The following is an 18,218-nucleotide window of genomic DNA, read 5'->3' as shown; positions in this document are numbered from 1 at the left end:
AATTTCTCAAAGCAGATATCAGAATTTATGTCTTCTTTCCTGCATCATTCCCCCACCATATGCATCCATTCCATTTCTTCCTCAGTATATCTAGAATTCATCTAATACTCTTTATGTCTGCTGCCAGTGCCTGTACCTTTACTGTCACTTTTTAGACTTCTCCTGGCCTCTGGTCTTGCCCCTTTCTACTTTTCTAACTGCAGTTAGAAAGATATTTCTAAAACACAAGTTGCATCCCCAGCTTGGCCTCTCCTAAGGGTCCTTTATTGCCTTCTAAATAAACATCCACTCTGGGATCTGAAGTTCTCGCTGCCCTCTATGCTGTCTGGGCGCCTCCCCACTTTCACCCACCTTACTCTTAACCTTAAGGTTTGAATCTACTACTTCCTTTGGAAAACATTTCCTGAATTTCTCAGACCAGGTCAGCTACTCTTCCGTTCCCACAGCTTGTTGTACTTATCCTTTATAGCACTCACACTATTTTATGTTTACTTGTCTGTCTCCTTCAATATACAAGTTCCTTGATATAGGGAACTGTGTCTTGTTCAGCATTGCAACACAAGTGCCCAGTAGCTGTTCTGTATATATTTATTAAATGAATGAATAAATGGATCCACCTCAACAAAATCATTGGTACTGATAAATAGTGTGTGTTTGTACCCTATAGCCACAGAATGAAACATGAAATAGGAAAATTTTATGGTCTGATTTTGTGATGCTGAAGAACAGAATCATGAGCCATGAATGGCAACATAGGATTCTTGCTATAATCAGAAAGCACTGAAATGAAGCATACAAAGCATATAGGATGATTTATATATTCATTAACAAACAAGTAATGAGGCCCTACTGTGTGCCAGACCTTGCAAAGGGCTTTGGAAATATGAAGACGAGTAAGACCTGGTGAAGATGAGTAAGATCTTTAGTGTTCATCGAACACTAAAGCTGGAGGAAACAAAAAGAAAATTCAATCTAGCCCATGGATTTTATAGAGACCTGGATGATTTCTACAATGCCTTCCAAATTACTCAATAATGATATAAAAAGAAAATGTTTTTCCTTTACACACCAACACTTTTCCCCAGCTCCAATTAATCCGTGTCCTTAAAAAAGGAGCACTGTATCAGTGGGATTGAGATCACAGCCAACATAAGCTCATCCTAGAAGGAAAAAAAAAATGTATGATTTGTCAAAGCTGCCTGGAAGGGAAAATTTCTATTTAAAATCCTGGCATTGGGTCAGGTGCAGTGGCTCATGACTGTAATCCCAGCACATTTGGAGGTCGAGGTGGGTGGACAGTTTGAACCCAGGAGTTCGAGATCAGCCTAGGCAACATGACAAAACCCTGCCTCTACAAAAAAAAAAATACAAAAAATTAGCCAGGCATGGTGGTGCATGCCTGTAGTCCCAGCTACTTGAGAGGCTGAGACAGGAGGATCACGTGAGCCTGGAAGGTTGAGGCCTCAAGGAGCTGTTATCACACCACTGTTTGCACAATAGAGCAAGACCCTGTCTCAAAAAAAAAAAAAAAATTCCTGGTATCATAAATGCTTTAGGAAAAAAAACCTGTCTTCATGAAAGAATTCAAAATGATCGCTAATTAAACTCATCAAGCGATGTTAGCAGGATATGGAAAGAATTTGATTACAAAACCATTTGACACAGGCATCTTATTGACCAGAAACTGGTTTTAAGAGTTTACCTCAGGTAGGGTAGCGTTATTAAGTTTGAATTAGTTTTTTAATGAACATTTTAGGTCTTTCAGTATGCACAATGACCACTGTGCACATTTTGATGTGTTAAAGTCAGTCAAAGATAGGCCAACTGGTTTGCCCGAGGTGAGATACAAGGAAGTGGATGGCCAAAGGTTGTTTTTCTTGGATGAAACAGGCCTTATTCATGGGGTGTGTGCTGCACTATGGAGATGAAAGGCAGCCTAGAATTAAAAGGTTGAAAATATCCACATCTTCAAGTCAGAAAACTAAAAATGCTCACTTTACGGGGGACAGTTGTGCCTTAAATATCTTAATTTGACTCACATGCCACCTGTTTCCTGGAGCTCTAACAACCATAGGTGGGGCCTCACACATGCTATTTTTACATTTAGAGGCTCACTGACCTTGAGAGACCTCACATGTGCAGAAAGTTATAGTGCGGAATTTAAATAGATTGGCCATTGATGATAGTTGGTACATGATCATACTATTATATGTGCATATGTGCACATATTACTATTATAGATACATTATATGTTACTACTACAAATATATATTACTGTTATATATGTATGTTACTTCTGTACAGATACATGTACATTATTATATTCATATTATATATACATTATTTTAACTACTGATAGCAATTTTATGAACAAATCAGACTATTCCTTAATCAAACTTGAGGCATGATTCTCCCTGTCTTTTTGATTCTATGGTCAATGAGAGGGGGGGAAAAAGAAACCTTTTCTTTTTGAGTTTTTAGCAGAGTGACAGTGATACTGTTTCTTCAAGTAGAAAAGTCAAAAGTTCCATCTCATCTCAGAAATGCAAACAGCTTTTCATTTATATGTTGATTTCATGTGATCTGGAATGCAATGGAATTTAAATTAGACATGCTTACCCAAGAGAGAACAAAACACCCTGCATTTTCTAATTACATAAGCACTGAGGCTTGGATGATAGATGATGGGAAAAAACTCACCCAGAAATTATGATGTGACTTCTTATTGCTCACAGCACTTATTACCTTACACATGTATTTTGAAACTTGTGCCTTCTTTCCTTTTGTTTTCGAATCTGATCATTTGTCCTCTGCTATTCTCTACTTGTTTCATGCATATGAGGTTTATTTTCCTGTCTCAACTGTCAGCTTCTAGACATTAAGGACCAACAATACATTGAAAAAAATGATAATTTATTTTATTTTTATGTGTTGCATTTGTGGCTGTTTACTATTATATTTTATGCAATCATAGAAATATATGTGATTTTGAATCTGTTTACAAGTATAATTCTCTCAGGTTTGGAATTATTACTCCAGTTTTCTGTTGGGGAAACAGAGGCTTACTGTGTGTATATAACTTGCCCAGGTTCTCACTGCTGATCTGTAATGAGGCCAGGATCAAAAGCCAGAGTCTCACTCTAGAGCCCATATTCTTTCCTCCATCACATGCGCCCTCTGTAAGCGCTACACCTCCTCTCCTAGCCTCACCACCTTCAGCATTTAACAGAGGACTCAACCGATGGCGATTAGGCGATAACTGCTTCTGGAATTGATGTGCACCCTAATATAGACTTCTTCACTACATAAAGTGGACAGGCCTTCAAAGGAAGCAGAAAATGAAGCAGACACATGAGCAAAAAGGTGTCACCTGGGACCTAAACAGCATACATTGCTTTCCTCAACACTTCCAGCCCAAAGGGGGAAAGACTTCAAAATGACCCCACATTAATTTTGAGTAAGTGGGAAAAAGAACTCAAAGCAAATATTGCCAACGGTCTTGAGAGACAGCTAGGAAAGGATTTGGCTCCAACCGAGCAGAAATTCAATTTTGGCATCCATCCAGCTCAGAACTAAGCTCATTGGTTTAAAATTGTGTCTCAAGGAAAGCCTGAGTGTCACAGGTGATTATCCTCAAACCTCCCCAGCATCCTGGGGGAGCCAACATTAGCTTTAGAGTGCTTTCCCTGAGAGTTTTTGCATAAGCATGGATGAGCCTTGCTCCCAGCTTGGTTTCTGCATTTGCAGGGTTTAGTCCAGTGCACCATAGCACCAGGTTTTCCCAAGACATTTAAAAATCTCACTTCCCTACAGCAACACTTTCTTGTTTGTGTTCCTCTTGTAGATCCTTCTTGGCACAGACAAGCCATTATTCTCATTGTTCTTAAAGAGGCAGCCAATTATGGATTTTTATAATTAGAATTCTGACACATGACATTTGAGACAGGCCTACTTTCATCCAGAGATCCCTAGGGCATAATCTAATTACCAACAAGGTACAATGCCCACAGTCTTGCAAAGAACTCTGGAGTAAAGGCTCTACATTGACCAGAGTCATTAATAATTAGATCATTAGCTCATGAGCCAGCATTTATTGAACACCACGGAATGTTAGATGTGCCGCAGGATGGTAACAGAAGATTGAAGGTTCTCAAAGGATTCCCCCAGTGGGGTGGGGGTGGGACCAATTTCCCATCTGGTTGTAGTGAAACAATGGGGTTACCCAGGTCTACTCTCTTCATATTCCAGTAAACATGAACAGGTCTTATCTACCCTTCCACAAAAAGGGCAACATGTTTCCTGAGAAGACCAAGTTGAGGGAATGCTAATTGTAAAGCATGAGGAAGAAGAGAAAAGAGCAGGTGTGAACCCCCCTTGATGGAAATTCTTAAATGGCTCTATTCGGGGCCAACACAATAACAATGTCCATCCTCTAAGAAGTCTCATAGAGGCAATTTCTCCCTAGTAAGACTTACACAACCCTTCACGTGAGCACCAATCAGCACAAGGACTTTGTCTGTTCTTATCTTGGTCCCCCTCTGACTATTTGACTGGCTTAACATCTGAACCTTGAAACCTCCCTGGATCCTGACTCTCTCTGATATAGGAAATGCACAGTGCATTGCTCTGTCCTAGACTAAGCCTAGGGTTAACTCTCATATCACTTGGGATACTTTTTTTCTGGAAAAAAAATGGCTTTGAGTCTCTGTGGCTCTGGTGACTCACTGGAGTGCTAAGCACTGTTGAAAAACTGGTCATTTTGTTGAGTAAAGTTGTCGAAGATTTATTTATTCATTCAACAAGGGGCTATAGAGTGCATATCATGTTGCCTGGCACTGTCCTAGGGTCTGGCAACAACACAGCAGGAGCAAAACAGACAAAAATCTCTGCCCTCGAGGCAGAGGAGGAGGCTAAAGGTGGCACGAGGCGAGCGCGGTGGTCGCGGCTGCCCGGGGCAGCGCTGGTTGCCCACTGACAGCAGCGTCTGCAGCTCGCTTCAAGGTGGCCGCTTGGTTTGCATTCATTTTCTGCTGAACGACTTGTATTGTCTTTTCCGCCCGCTCCGATCGCCTCGCGCCGGCTGCTCTTTCCGGGATCTTTTATCAAGCAGAAATGCATTGAACAGCCAGAATCAAGATCACTGAGCTAAATCCCCACCTGATGTGCTTTGTGGGGGGTACTTAGTTGATGCCACAACCATAATAGAATGTCTTCTGTAAAACGTGTATTGTTTGTTACCTGGAGACCAGCAAGTACTGTCCTATTTGTGACGTCCAAGTTCTCAAAATCAGACCACTACTGAATATAAGGTCAGATAAATCTCTTCAAGATAGCCTATACAAATTAGTTCCAGGACTTTTCAAAAAGGAAATGAAGAGAACAAGGGATTTTTATGCAGCTCATCCTTCCGCTGAAGCTGCCAATGGTTCTAATGAAGACAGAGGAGAGGTTGCAGATGAAGATAAGAGAATTATAACTGATGATGAGATAATGAGCTTATCCATTGAATTCTTTGACCAGAACAGATTGGATCGGAAAGTAAACAAAGACAAAGAGAAATCTAAGGAGGAGCTGAATGATAAAAGATATTTACGAAACCCAGCAGCAATGACTGTGATGCACTTACATAAGTTTCTCAGAGGTAAAATGGACATACCTAATACTTTCCAGATTGATGTCATGTATAAGGAGGAACCTTTAAAGGGTTATTATACACTAATGGAAATTGCCTACATTTATACCTAGAGAAGGAATGGTCCACTTTCTTTGAAACACAGAGTTCGACCTACTTGTAAAAGAATGAAGATCAGTCACCAGAGAGATGGACTGACAAATGCTGGAGAACTGGAAAGTGACTCTGGGAGTGAAGAGGCCAACAGCCCAGCAGGAGGTATTCCCTCCACCTCTTCTTGTTTGCCTAGCCCCAGTACTTCAGTGCAGTCTCCCCATCCACACTTTCCTCACATTTCCAGTACTATGAATGGAACCAGTAACAGCCCCAGCGGTAACCACTAATCTTTTGCCAACAGACCTTGAAAATCATCAGTAAATGGGTCATCAGCAACTTCTTCTGGTTGATACATGAGACTGTTAAGAAAAAAAATTTAAAACCCCTGATTTATATAGATATCTTCATGCCATTACAGCTTTATAGATGCTCATACATGTGACTATCGTCCAATTTGCTTTCTTTTGTAGTGACATTAAATTTGGCTATGAAAGATGATACTCCTATGGAAGTTAATTGAAAAGAAAGACTGTCCTTATAAAGAATTGATTTCTTGGAAAGCAGGTAAGACTTTTTTCTCTGTGTTAGGAAAGATGGAAAATGGCTTCTGTAACCATTGTTTGGATTTGGAAATATTCTGCAGTGGATGCTAAGCATTGGGCCATAGTTTGTTAATCTCAACTAACACCTACATTATACTCTCCTTGATTGTTCTTGTTACTATGCTGTTTTGTGAACCTGTACAAAACAAGTGCTTTTTATCTTGAAATTCAACCAATGGAAAGAATATGCATAGAGTAATGTATTCTATGTAGCCATATCACTGTGAATAACGATTTCTTGCATTTTTACTTTGCATTAATTTTTACTTCTCTGTTGCTATGCAAAACTGATCAAAGAAAAGTAAACTTCAATTTTACAATCTGAATGCCTAAAAGCCCGTACTACCATTTATTTTACAGACTTGTTTGAATGATTCACTTTTTTAAGAAGCAGATGGCATTATGCTTGTTGTACAATGCCGTATTGGTATACAATGTAACAGGAAACAGTATTGTATGATATATTTATAAATGATATAAAGAAATATTGTGTTTCATGCATTCAGAAATGATTATTAAAACTCTCCCAACTGGTTCGACCTTTGTAGATACCCATAACCTATGTTGAACCTTGCTTACCAGCATAGAATATTTTTAGTATGGATATTTAATTCTAAATTTCATTAGAAGCATTTGGCTCATCTTTGTAATACTGACTTTTCTCCAATAATACATGTTTACTTAAAAAGTTGTTGCAGCAAAGAAAAACTTTTAATTGAGAAATATGAAAATAGTGTGTTAATTTTCCATTGGCTGTGATGGAATTAATGTATTTTTAAATTGCATATTGATCACTGTAATTCTAAAATTTTAAAATAAACCAGAAAATTGCTGGAAGAAGGCATTTTATCTAAAAATATTTTAATGTGTGGTATAGCAGTAATTTCAAATTTAAGAGTTGCTTTTACAATTACCAATGGAATATGCCTTCTCTGCTTTGCCTAGAAATAGAAGCTATTTATTATGGGCTTGTACAGGTATTTTTACACAGAGCAAGCGTGTTGAATTTAAAATATGAATAACCCCAACAATTTTTAGTTTTTTTTGCTTCGGTTGAACTTGATGTGTGTTCCTCACCCATCAGTTATTTGTGAGGGTGTTTATTCTATAGGAATATTTTTTCATGTTTGTATGGGAAAATTGTAGCTAAACATTTCATTGTCTGCAGTCTGCAAAAGAAACAATTCTATTGCTTTGTCTTGCTTATAGTCATTAACTCATTACTTTTATATTAAAAAAAAAAAAACCTCTGCCCTCATGGAGAGACAAGAAAATCATAAGGGATAGGGCTGCAATTTTAGAAAGGCTAGCCCGGAAAGAACTTAGGAGAAGACAACATTTGAGTGAAGACAAGGAGAAGTCAAAAGAGTGAGTCACAAAAGCCATGTGGGTAATGGGCATATTGGGCACATGAAAATGCAAGGGCACAAGTTCTGAAATTGGAGTATGACTGGAGTGTTCCAAGAACACCAAGGAGGCCAGAATGTCTGACTTCAATGACAGAAGGGAGAGAGTAATAGGAAATAGGGTCAGAGATGAAGCTCGGGAAGGGAGAGAGCAGGGTGGAGGCAGGGAAGAGTGGAAGGACTGTTATGCCATTGAAAATGCTTCACCATTTATTCTGAGGGAGATGAGGGTCAACAGCATCTGCTATATAGAAAGTTTTCATTTAATGAGATTTTTGCTGAATAGATATGAAGAATACGATACTATAGCTAAGTGTCTAAGTTATTTTCATGTCCTAGACACTTAGTCATAGTATTGCATTCCTCATATCTATTCACATTTATATCATGTGCAGAAGCACATTTCTATAATTTTAATGGGCTATGGAGGTAGTGGTATTTATTGATTACGTACTCAAATCTTGCCTTTCCCTCTGCTCTTAACATAGCCCCAAGTCTCAGTTCCTCCCTGGACTTAGACTCCAATGTCCCCTATTCAGAGACCTTCTCGTACGACTCTGTCTGAAATGGCACCTCCCATCACGCTCCAGTCTCTGAGCCTGTTTTACTTTTCTTCAAAGTACTTAGCTTTATGATTATTATAGTACAGATGGGAATCAGTTGTGGGGACTGAGGTCGAGTAGAATGGCGTAATGTGTGTTATTTTAACAACATCACTCTAGCTGCTGTGTTGAAGACATATTGAGGGGAGGTAAGGGAAGAAACAGAGAGACTAGTTGTTGGTAGAACATTGTTTCTCAATAGTCACAATATATTTGGCAGTTTCTTTGGAAGAGCTTGTATACATGTTAACCTTGATATGCACCAGGAGTTGGTTATCGGTTTACATAGTATCTATTCTTAAATGATCCTCAAAATTACAATGTAATGTCCGACAATTTTTCCCTGAAATTTTGGTATAAATTATAATGAATAATAAAATAGACATGGAGAAAACACTCCTTTAAACTGAGAAATAGCATTGTGCCAAGAGTAGATGAATCTTCTGTAGTGATCTTTGAAGTTCATGTTATCTTCCACTAAGATAAATAGATATTAAATATATACAGACTTTGAGAGAAGGATTAGAGAGTACAGAATTTTTAAAGAGTCAGCCTCTTTATATCACTTACTTCCTCTGCCTCTGGGGCATCTGACACTTTCAGGCCCAGGGACCTTCCCGGGACTTGTCTTCCTTTTGATAGGAAGAAAAAGAAAGACTACCCTTGTCGGATGCTTCAGCCCTGAAGGATCTGAAATAGTAATGCACTTCTACAGAGGAGCAGAAATTGTAAAGCTTTGCCACCAGCAAAAGATTTTGGATCCACGAAACCCACCTCAAACATGTGAGAGTAGAGTCAACGCCAGGCAGTGTAGTGGATGAAGGCTTAAAGATTTCAATTCTGCCCAGCCACTAACTAGTTCCTAGTAATTGTCTCTTCATGGCCCTTTTCTTTTCAACTTTAACCAGGGAAAGTCAAGATACAGTAAATGAAAAAAATAGGCTACATAATAATAGCTTTACTATAATCCTATTTTCACATTTTAATAATATTAAAAAACCATTTGTGTTGTGTGTGTGTCACAAAGGTATACCATACAGATATAGATGGAGGATATATACACACACAGATATACACATATATATCTATACATACATAGACTATAGATATACATAATGTAGATAAACACAAAGAAAGATGTTAACGTAAGTTACTTTGGAGAGACAGACAGAATTCTTGGATCTTTGGGTCCTGAATCTTACTTTGTGTCGTTGGAGGTAAGTTAGCTGGGCCAGGGACTTCTCATCTGCATGGGGAAGGGAGGATCCGTATTCCATCTCAATTTCTCACAAGGCTACCAGGTGTTAGAATCTAAATCATGGTCCTAGAATCCTATAAACAGCGGCACCCATGCTCACCTTTTTAGCACACCAAGCTTGGATTATTTTGCTCCATTTGCAAGAGCATCCCAATACTTGTCCCATAAAAATGAAGTCATAAGGAGATAGGGTCCCTTTTCTGGAGCATAGCCCCACAGTGTGTTCCGTGTGTCCAGGTGCACTCAGCCCAGGCTTATCTATCCACAGTTGTCCCTGCAACTGCTTTGCTTCTTCCCTAAATTCCAGCCTGCCCCACATGACACTAGCAGGTACTCTTGAGCTCTTGGCTTGATTGGCAATCAAAGTGTTGATGCGAAATGGAAGGGTTGGGGAGTGTTGGCTGGGGAGTGAGAGTGGAGGCAATGAAGAGAGAGATTATTAATCTTTTTACTATATATTTTAGTATGATTTTACTTGTTAAAATTAGCATAGGTTTGTAAGTAAAAGTCTAGTCAATAAAAGTGGGCACTAAAGGTACTAAGTATTCTTTCCAAATGCAAAGTCTGACCATATGTAAGGTACAGGCTGACTTGCTGTGCTCTGACCTTTCATGTCATTAGGAGCACGTGATCAGGCACTTGCATTTTGCTTGTGCTTGTGCTCATTGATGTTTATAACATTAGGGCCATTTGAAGACAGACAATTCGATGTTCCTGCAGATCTTTTAAAGGCTACTTACTCAAATCTTGCCTTTCTCTCTGCTCCTAACATAGTCACATGTCTACATGTACTTCTAAGGACACAAAAAAATGAGGTAATTTTAGAAAGAAATTAGAGCTTTTGGATATCCTAGCCAAGGGTAAATTTGGACAATTAAAAAGATAATTGGACTGAAACTGGGTTAATAAAAACACTTTTGGAGCTCAGGGAATCACAGGGACAGCAAAGCAATTTGACAATGTTTGACCCTTCCACCCATCTATCTGTCCTCCAGCTTCTGTTCTTCTGTGTTGATTCTTCAGGATTACATTGTTTACAAACGAGTTCTGACCTGGAAACTCTGTGTCAGTTAAAGAGAAGAGAAGAGATGAAAAATGTCCTTGTATGTGCCATGTGTGTCTGTCTCAGAGGTGAAGGATGTGTTGACCTTCCTATTCTTGACATGCCATTTGAGGGAGCTTATTTCTTATTCTCAATGGTTTCTTGAGGCATTTGAATAATGCTTTGAAAATGGGCCAACTCATTTTTACGTAAAAGGCAATTAGGTTACCGCACCTCATTTTTCTCACAAAGTAGTATGCACAGCCATGTAGGACAATGCAAATTTTCCAGACAGATTTGGAATGAGCTGAATGATCTTCTTTCCTCAAATTGATTAATTACTCTAGGTTTCAAAGAGGAGGTACTTCCTGGTACTTCAGCTGAAAAAATTTAAAAGCTTATGTTTAAAACAGGAAACTTGTGAATGGAAGAAAGGAAGTGAAGGAGAGAGAGAGGGAGGAAAAAAGGAAGGAAAGGAGGAACCCTCATTTGACCTGTACCCCTTTAGAACCCAAAGTTAGTTCTAGTCTTCTCAGCTTCTTTGGATACTCATTTTCCTGCACTGGGATTTCTACCTTGCTTCTCTCCCAAACTCAAAAACATGGTAACTATCTTGCTTTTAAGACATATCAGATCATGTTTTTCATTTTCTGACATTGCTGTCAGAGGCAGTCAACTCATTTGATTCTTTCTACTATGCTGTATTTGAGATTTTGTATAAAGAACTGTGTCAATGCCATTAAATACAACAATGAGGGCAAGAGCCCATAAATATGTATGCACCAAAAAGGTAAGCATTTTGCCTGGTCCCCATTTTTGGGTAAATGAATCCAACAATGTTGTTTTTTCATTTATCAAGTCTTCTTAAGAGGAAACTTAAAGGACTTGGCTTGAACACTGTGTGTGTGTGTGTGTGTGTGTGCGAGAGAGAGAGAGAGAGAGAATTCAAATTATAGGCAAACAACCAACATGGATTCTGTAAGTATAGACCTCCTATAGTTCAAAATTCAGAAATTTAACACAACGTACTTAGATTGTTACTAAGGCCTCTTAAAAACATCTAATCTATTATTTATCACCTTATCTCCCCTACAATTATTTGAGAAACATTTCGGTAAAAGTAATTTATTTCCTTTTTCCATCTCTTTCTGTATCTTTCAAGTTACTGTTTTACATATGATTTATTTATGTTGGCTACTGTGGCTCTCAAACATCACAAGGCTTATGTTTATGCATTTAAATCTTCCGGGACTCCACCAAAGCAACTGTTTTCATCTCATTCAATATTCATCCTTTCCATACCAATGAGTTTCCAGGAGACTTTCCACAACATCCTTGGAGCCAGTGCCTTTTCTTACAATTTTATCTTGAAATGATTTAGCACTTGAGAATAATCATAAGAAAAAACAAACAAAAAGAAGGAGTGTGAATGAGATATATAGCATGAATGAAATCATTAAAAATAAATAGGCTTTAAAAGATCATGTCCATAGGCACAATTTCTGTAATTTAAACAAGGTTCAGTAAACATAAGATTTAAAGTTTTTTGTTTGTTTGGTAGGTCTATATAAGGTGTAAATATGCTAAGAGATGATTGCTGGCTTTTCCAAATCTCTTAATTCACATTCCTGGCAGAAATGGTTGGGGTAATTAATCCATCTTTGAAGACTAAACCTGAAAATACTAAATGTCAGATCTTGAAGCTTTTAAAGTGGTAGGCTTGATTTCAATTTGCTAACTCCTTTCTTTAATGTCACATTTTAAAAATGCCTTTTCTAAAATTTGCTCTCCCTTACATAGGGATGAATTAAACCAAATAAATATATATACATATTTTTCCAAAACTAGAATTCCGAGATTGTTCACAACAAAAAATAAGTGAAGTAGAATTTTAATAATCTATTCAAAGACCAACCTGCGTAGCCCATCTATATAGTGCTGGTTTCTCTAAATAGAGAAAATTTGTTGAAAACAAAAATGCCTTGACTAAATTTTATGTTGAAAGATTAAAGAGGGACCCATGAGGCCGGGGATGTTCCAGATAGAAGGTGCCAAATTTCTATCTTCCAAGTGCATGCAATCTTTGAGTTACCATGGCCATCTAAACGCCACAGTGCAAACAGGTCTCAGCAGGAGTGAAGGCAGTTGATATCTGTCACTTGAATGATTACCCACAAATTATTAGGTTTTAATAATAGAGTCTTGTTTAGATATTGTTGCAATTTATAATTTGTGTCACTGATCTGCATAAGTACATGGAGTCAATTCTCATTATTCACAGATATTTATGTATGAATTTGCTTACTTGTTAAAATTTATTTGTAACTTCCAAATCAATATCCAAGGTACTTTCCTGGCTATTTTCAGACATGCATAAAGTGGTGGAAATTTTGAGTTACTTGATATTCTCTGCTGAGGTTGAAAGAGATACTCGTCTGCTTTCTTGTTCTGACCCTCATACTGTAAGCAAGTGTTCTCTTTGAAGTCTATTTAGTGCTACATTTCTCACATTTTTGTGTTTTTTGTTGGTAATTTTGCTTTTGAAAATGTTCCTGGCTGGGCACGGTGGTGGCTCACGCCTGCAATCTCAGCACTTTCAGAGGCTGAGGTGGGTGGATCACTTGAGGTCAAGAGTTCGAGACCAGCCTGGCTGACATGGTCAAACCAGTCCCTACTAAAAATGCAAAATTAGCTGGGCATGGTGGTGTGCACCTGTAATCCCAGCTACTCTGGAGGCTGAGGCAGGAGAATCACTAGAACCGGAGAGATGGAAGTTGCAGTGAGCAGAGATCACACCACTGCACTCCAGACTAGGTGAGAGTGACAGTCTTTCTCAAAATAAGAAAAAAGGAAGATGTTCCTAAGCACACAAGGGTTATGATACGCCTTACAGCGAAAATACTTTGCATCAGATAAGCGTTATTCAGGTAAGAATTATAGCACTGTTGATCATGAGTCCAGTGTTAATTACATAGAATGTTTTAAAACAAGAACATACATAATACTAGGTTATGTTTGATCAATTGATGAAAATATTGTGACCTGAGACTCACAGGAACCCAACCCTGTATTTTCCCTTCAAGCAATTGATCAGTATTTGGTTATTCGGTATTCACTGCAAGTTTACAGAATATAACTACTGCAAACAAAGAGAATCTACAGCATAACATAATGTTTATAATAAATTAATTGGCTTGAAAATTTATTATTTTTATTATTTATTTACTCTTTTTGAGAGAAAATTAAAGAGAAGTTAGAAGTATTGAGAACAATATAAAAAAGGCCATGTAAGGCTGGGCGCCGTGGCTCACGCCTGTAATCCCAGCACTTTGGGAGGCTGAGGTGGTCAGATCACAAGGTCAAGAGCTCGAGACCATCCTGGCCAACAAGGTGAAACTCCATCTCTACTAAAAAGACAAAAGTTAGCTGGGCGTGGTGGTGTGTGCCTGTAGTCCCAGCTACTCAGGAAGCTGAGGCAGGAGAATTCCTTGAATCCAGGAGGTGGAGGTTGCAGTGAGCCGAGATTCTGCCACTGCATTCCAGCCTGATGCCTGGTGACAGAGCAAGACTCTGTCTCAAGAAAAAAAAAAAAAAAAAAAAAAGGCCATGTGAATACTACGTAACATTATCAATGAACAATATTTTGTTTTATTTGTTTAATCTTTTTTGAAAAAACATGACACAAAATAAACCCAAAGCAATGGCTGGGTATGGTGGCTCATGCCTGTAATCCCAGCACTTTGGGAAGCCTAAGTGGGCGGATCACCTGAGTTCAGGAGTTCGAGGCCACCCTGGGCAACAGGGTGAAACCCCATCTTTACTACAATACAAAAAATTAGCTGGGTGTGGTGGCATGCACCTGTAGTCCCAGATACTGGGGAGGCTGAGGCATGAGAATCTCTTGAGCCCTAGAGATGGAGGTTGCAGTAGGCTGAGATTGCACAACTGCACTTCAGCTTGGGTTTGCAGAATAAGGATCTATCTCAAAAAAAAAGAAAGAAAGAAAAAATTAAAACATATAAAGTGAAAATTCTCCTTGCTCCATTATGCTCTTCCTCAGAGACAACTGTTATGATGAATTTGTTTTCATCTTTTTTTATGCTTTAATATACTTAAGTATCCATGAAGCAGGAATGCTTACAAATGAACTAAGGCATCGTCCTGCCACTTGCCATTTTCATTCAGCCCTTTGCTTTTTTTTTTTGGACACAGGGTCTCACTCTGTCACTCAAGCTGGAGTACAGTGACATGGTCTTAGCTCACTGAAGACTAGATCTCCCAGGTTCAACTGATCCTCTTGCCTCAGCTCCCCCAAGCATCTGAGACTACAGGCATGTGTCATCGTGCCTGGCTGATTTTTTTGTATTTTTTGTAGAGGTGGGATTTTGCCATGTTACCCAGGCTGGTCTTGAACTCCTGTGCTCAAGTGATCTGCTTGCCTCAGCCTCCCAAAGTGCCGGGATTACAGGTGTGAGCCACCATACCTGGCTCAGTCTTTTTCTTCTGACATCTATCTATGATGATCTAAATAACTTCATCTCATTCCTTTTAATGGCTTTATAGTATTCCATCACATAAATATACCACAGTTTATTATTCATTCTCCTATTGATAGGAGAATATTCTTTCAGTGTTTTAAATTTTATAATTATTTTTATTATATATTATATACATTATACATTATATATTTATTAATATTATGTTTTTTATTTTATTTATTATTATAAATATATTTTATTATTATATAAATTACAATTATTTATTATTATTTTACCAGGACTGGAAGGAGCATCCTTAAATTTGTATCCCTGTGTACTTATGCAAGAGTTTCCTTAAGTATATGTACCTAAAAGTGCTGGATTAGGGAGTGAACATATTTAGCTTCAGAATATATTTCTAATTGGTTTCCAAGTGTTTACACTTTATATTCTTATACTCAGTCCCTGACAACTCAGAAGAAAGCTATAATATTTATATTAGGCTTTCTGGAGACCCTTGTTCATATAGCACTAAGCCGGAAAGATTCAGCCTTTCTGAAGGTGGAAATTGAGGCTTCTTAAGTTTATCCAAAAAGCATCTAGGTTTTACCACATAAGGCTAAGAACCATGTGACCAGTAAAATTAGACTTTTGGGCAAATTGTCATGGCTCATACCTGTAATCCTAGTACTTTGGGGGGCTGATGCAGGAGGCTTGCTTGAGTCTAGGAATTTGAGGCCAGCCTGGGCAACATAGTGAGACCCCATCTTTATAAAAAATAACAACAAATTAGCCAGGAGTGGTGGCATGTACCTGTAGTCCCAGCTACTCAGAAGCTGAAGTGGGAAGATTGTTTGAGCTCAGCTTGAGGCTGCAGGGATACATGAGCACACTGCTGCTCTCCATTATGTCTCAAAAAAAAAGACTCTTAAAGATCATTTAAGATATGAAAAATGTTCACAATATAATGTTTAATCTAAAAGGAGCAGGGGAGTGAAGAGGGAGGAGGCAGAGAAAGATGGTGGAATAGAACTCTCCAGTGATTATTGTCCCCACAGAACACTAAATTCAGCAACTATCCACAGAAGAAAGCACCTTTGTAAAAACAAAGAATCAGGTGAATAATCACAGCACCTGATTTTACTATTATATCAAGAAAAAAGGCACTGAGAAGGTTAGAAAAGACAGTCTTGAATTGCCTACATTATCTCTTCCCCATTCTCCATAAGCAGTTCTGTAGTGCTGAGAGAGATTCTGTGTGCTTGGGAGAGGGAGAGAACAGTGATTGTGAGACTTTGCCTTGGAACTCAGTGTTGCGCCGACACAGTGAAAAGCAACACAGGACAGAGTTAAGCTGGTGTCCATAAAGGGAGCAATTAAACCAGCCCTGGCCAGAGGGGAATTGTTCCTATCAGTGGTAATAACCTGAGTTCTAGCTAATCCCACCACCATGGGCTGACACACTCTTGGGTTATAAGTAAACTTAAAAGGCAATCTAGGCCACAAGGACTATAATTCCTGGACAAGTCCTGATGCTGTTCTGGGTTTGGAGCCAATGGGCTTGGGGTACACACAACTCAGTGAGATACCAGCTGGTTCGGCCAAGGGAGTGCTTGTGCCGTCCTTCCCCCAATTCTAGGTGGTACAGCTCACAGCTTTGGAAGAGACTCTTTCCCCTTGAAGAAAGGAGAAGGAAGAGTAAAAAGGACATTGTCTTGCAACTTGAGTACCAGCTCAGCCACAGTAAAATGAAGGATCAAGCAAACTCCTAAAGTCCCTGATTCCAGCCTTAGCTCTTGAACAGCATTTCTAAACCTGTCCTGGGCCAGAAGGGAACCCATGGCCCTGAAAGGAGAGTCCTAGGACTGGCAAGATTTGCCACCTGCTAATGAAAGACCCCTTGGGTCTTGAATAAACATCAGTGGTAGCCAGGCAATACTTGCCATGAGTGTGAAGCCATGGTGGCTACAGAGAGAGACTCCTGCTTGAGGAAAGAAGAAAAAAGAGTAAAACAGACTTTGTTTCACAACATATGTGTGAGCTAAGCCACAGTAAAGGAGAGCACCTAGTAGATTAATAACATTTCTGACTCTAGGCTCTGGTTTCTGGACAGCATTTCTAAACCCATCTAGGTCAGAAGGGAATCTGCTGTTCTGAAGGGAAAGACACAAGCTTGGTTGGACTTCCCACCTGCTGACTAAAGCACTTTTAGGCCTTGAACAAACATCGACAGTAGCCAGGCAATAGTTGCCACAGGCCTTTGCCAAGTCCTACTACTGTTCTGGCTTCAGGTCTGATAAAGCACAGTCTCAGTGGTGATAGCTATATGAGTGCTTGTGTCACACTTCCTCAAACTCCAGGCAGCACAGCATGGAGGAGAGACTCCATCTGTTTGTGGGGGAGTAAGGGAAGAGAACAGAGATACTGCCAGATAATATAGGGAATTCACCTGGGTCTTTCCCAAGACCAGTAACGTGGTATCTATATGAGTCTGTAAGAGTTTGCATTATGGGGCTTGAGGTGCCCTCTAAAGCAAATACAGCTGCAGTGACCAAAGACTTATAGCACAATACTCAATTCACTTTGAATACTTGGAAAGCCCTTTCAAGAAAGATGGGTACAAACAAGCCCGGACTATGAAGATTACAATAAATATTTAACTCTTCAGTGTCTAGATACAGATGAACATCCACAGGCATCAAGACCATCCAGGAAAGCATGACCTCACCAAACAAAGTAAATTTGGCATTAGAGACCAATCCTGCAGAGACAGAGATCTGTGGCTTTTCAGACAGAGAATTTAAAATAGCTACTTTGAGGAAGATCAGTCAAATAACAGATCAATGAAAGATCAAGATGAAATAGAGAATAAATTGAGTCCCTTTCAGATAAATTTTAAAAAGAGATTGAAATAATTTTTAAAAGTCAAGCAGAAATTCTGGAGCTAAAAAATTCAACTGATATATTAAAGAATGTATCAGAGTCTCTCAACAGCAGAATTAATCAAGCAGAAAAAAAATTAATGAAGTTGAAGACAGACTATTTTAATGCACAGTCAGAAAAGGCAAAAGAAAAAAGTTAAAAAGAAAGAATCATGCCTAT

General features: G+C 38.8%; 1 pseudogene; it reads left to right on the top strand.

Moving 5' to 3' along the window:
• Positions 1-5,112: 5,112 nt before the first annotated feature.
• On the top strand, positions 5,113-7,072 carry LOC100894967 (polycomb complex protein BMI-1 pseudogene; annotated as a pseudogene).
• The last annotated feature ends 11,146 nt before the right edge of the window (positions 7,073-18,218 follow it).

This window comes from Callithrix jacchus, chromosome 4, assembly GCF_049354715.1.
Source record: "Callithrix jacchus isolate 240 chromosome 4, calJac240_pri, whole genome shotgun sequence".
Classification (NCBI taxonomy): domain Eukaryota; kingdom Metazoa; phylum Chordata; class Mammalia; order Primates; family Cebidae; genus Callithrix; species Callithrix jacchus.
Note: the sequence above shows the minus strand (reverse complement) of the source record. Positions and strands in the feature narration are given on the sequence as shown.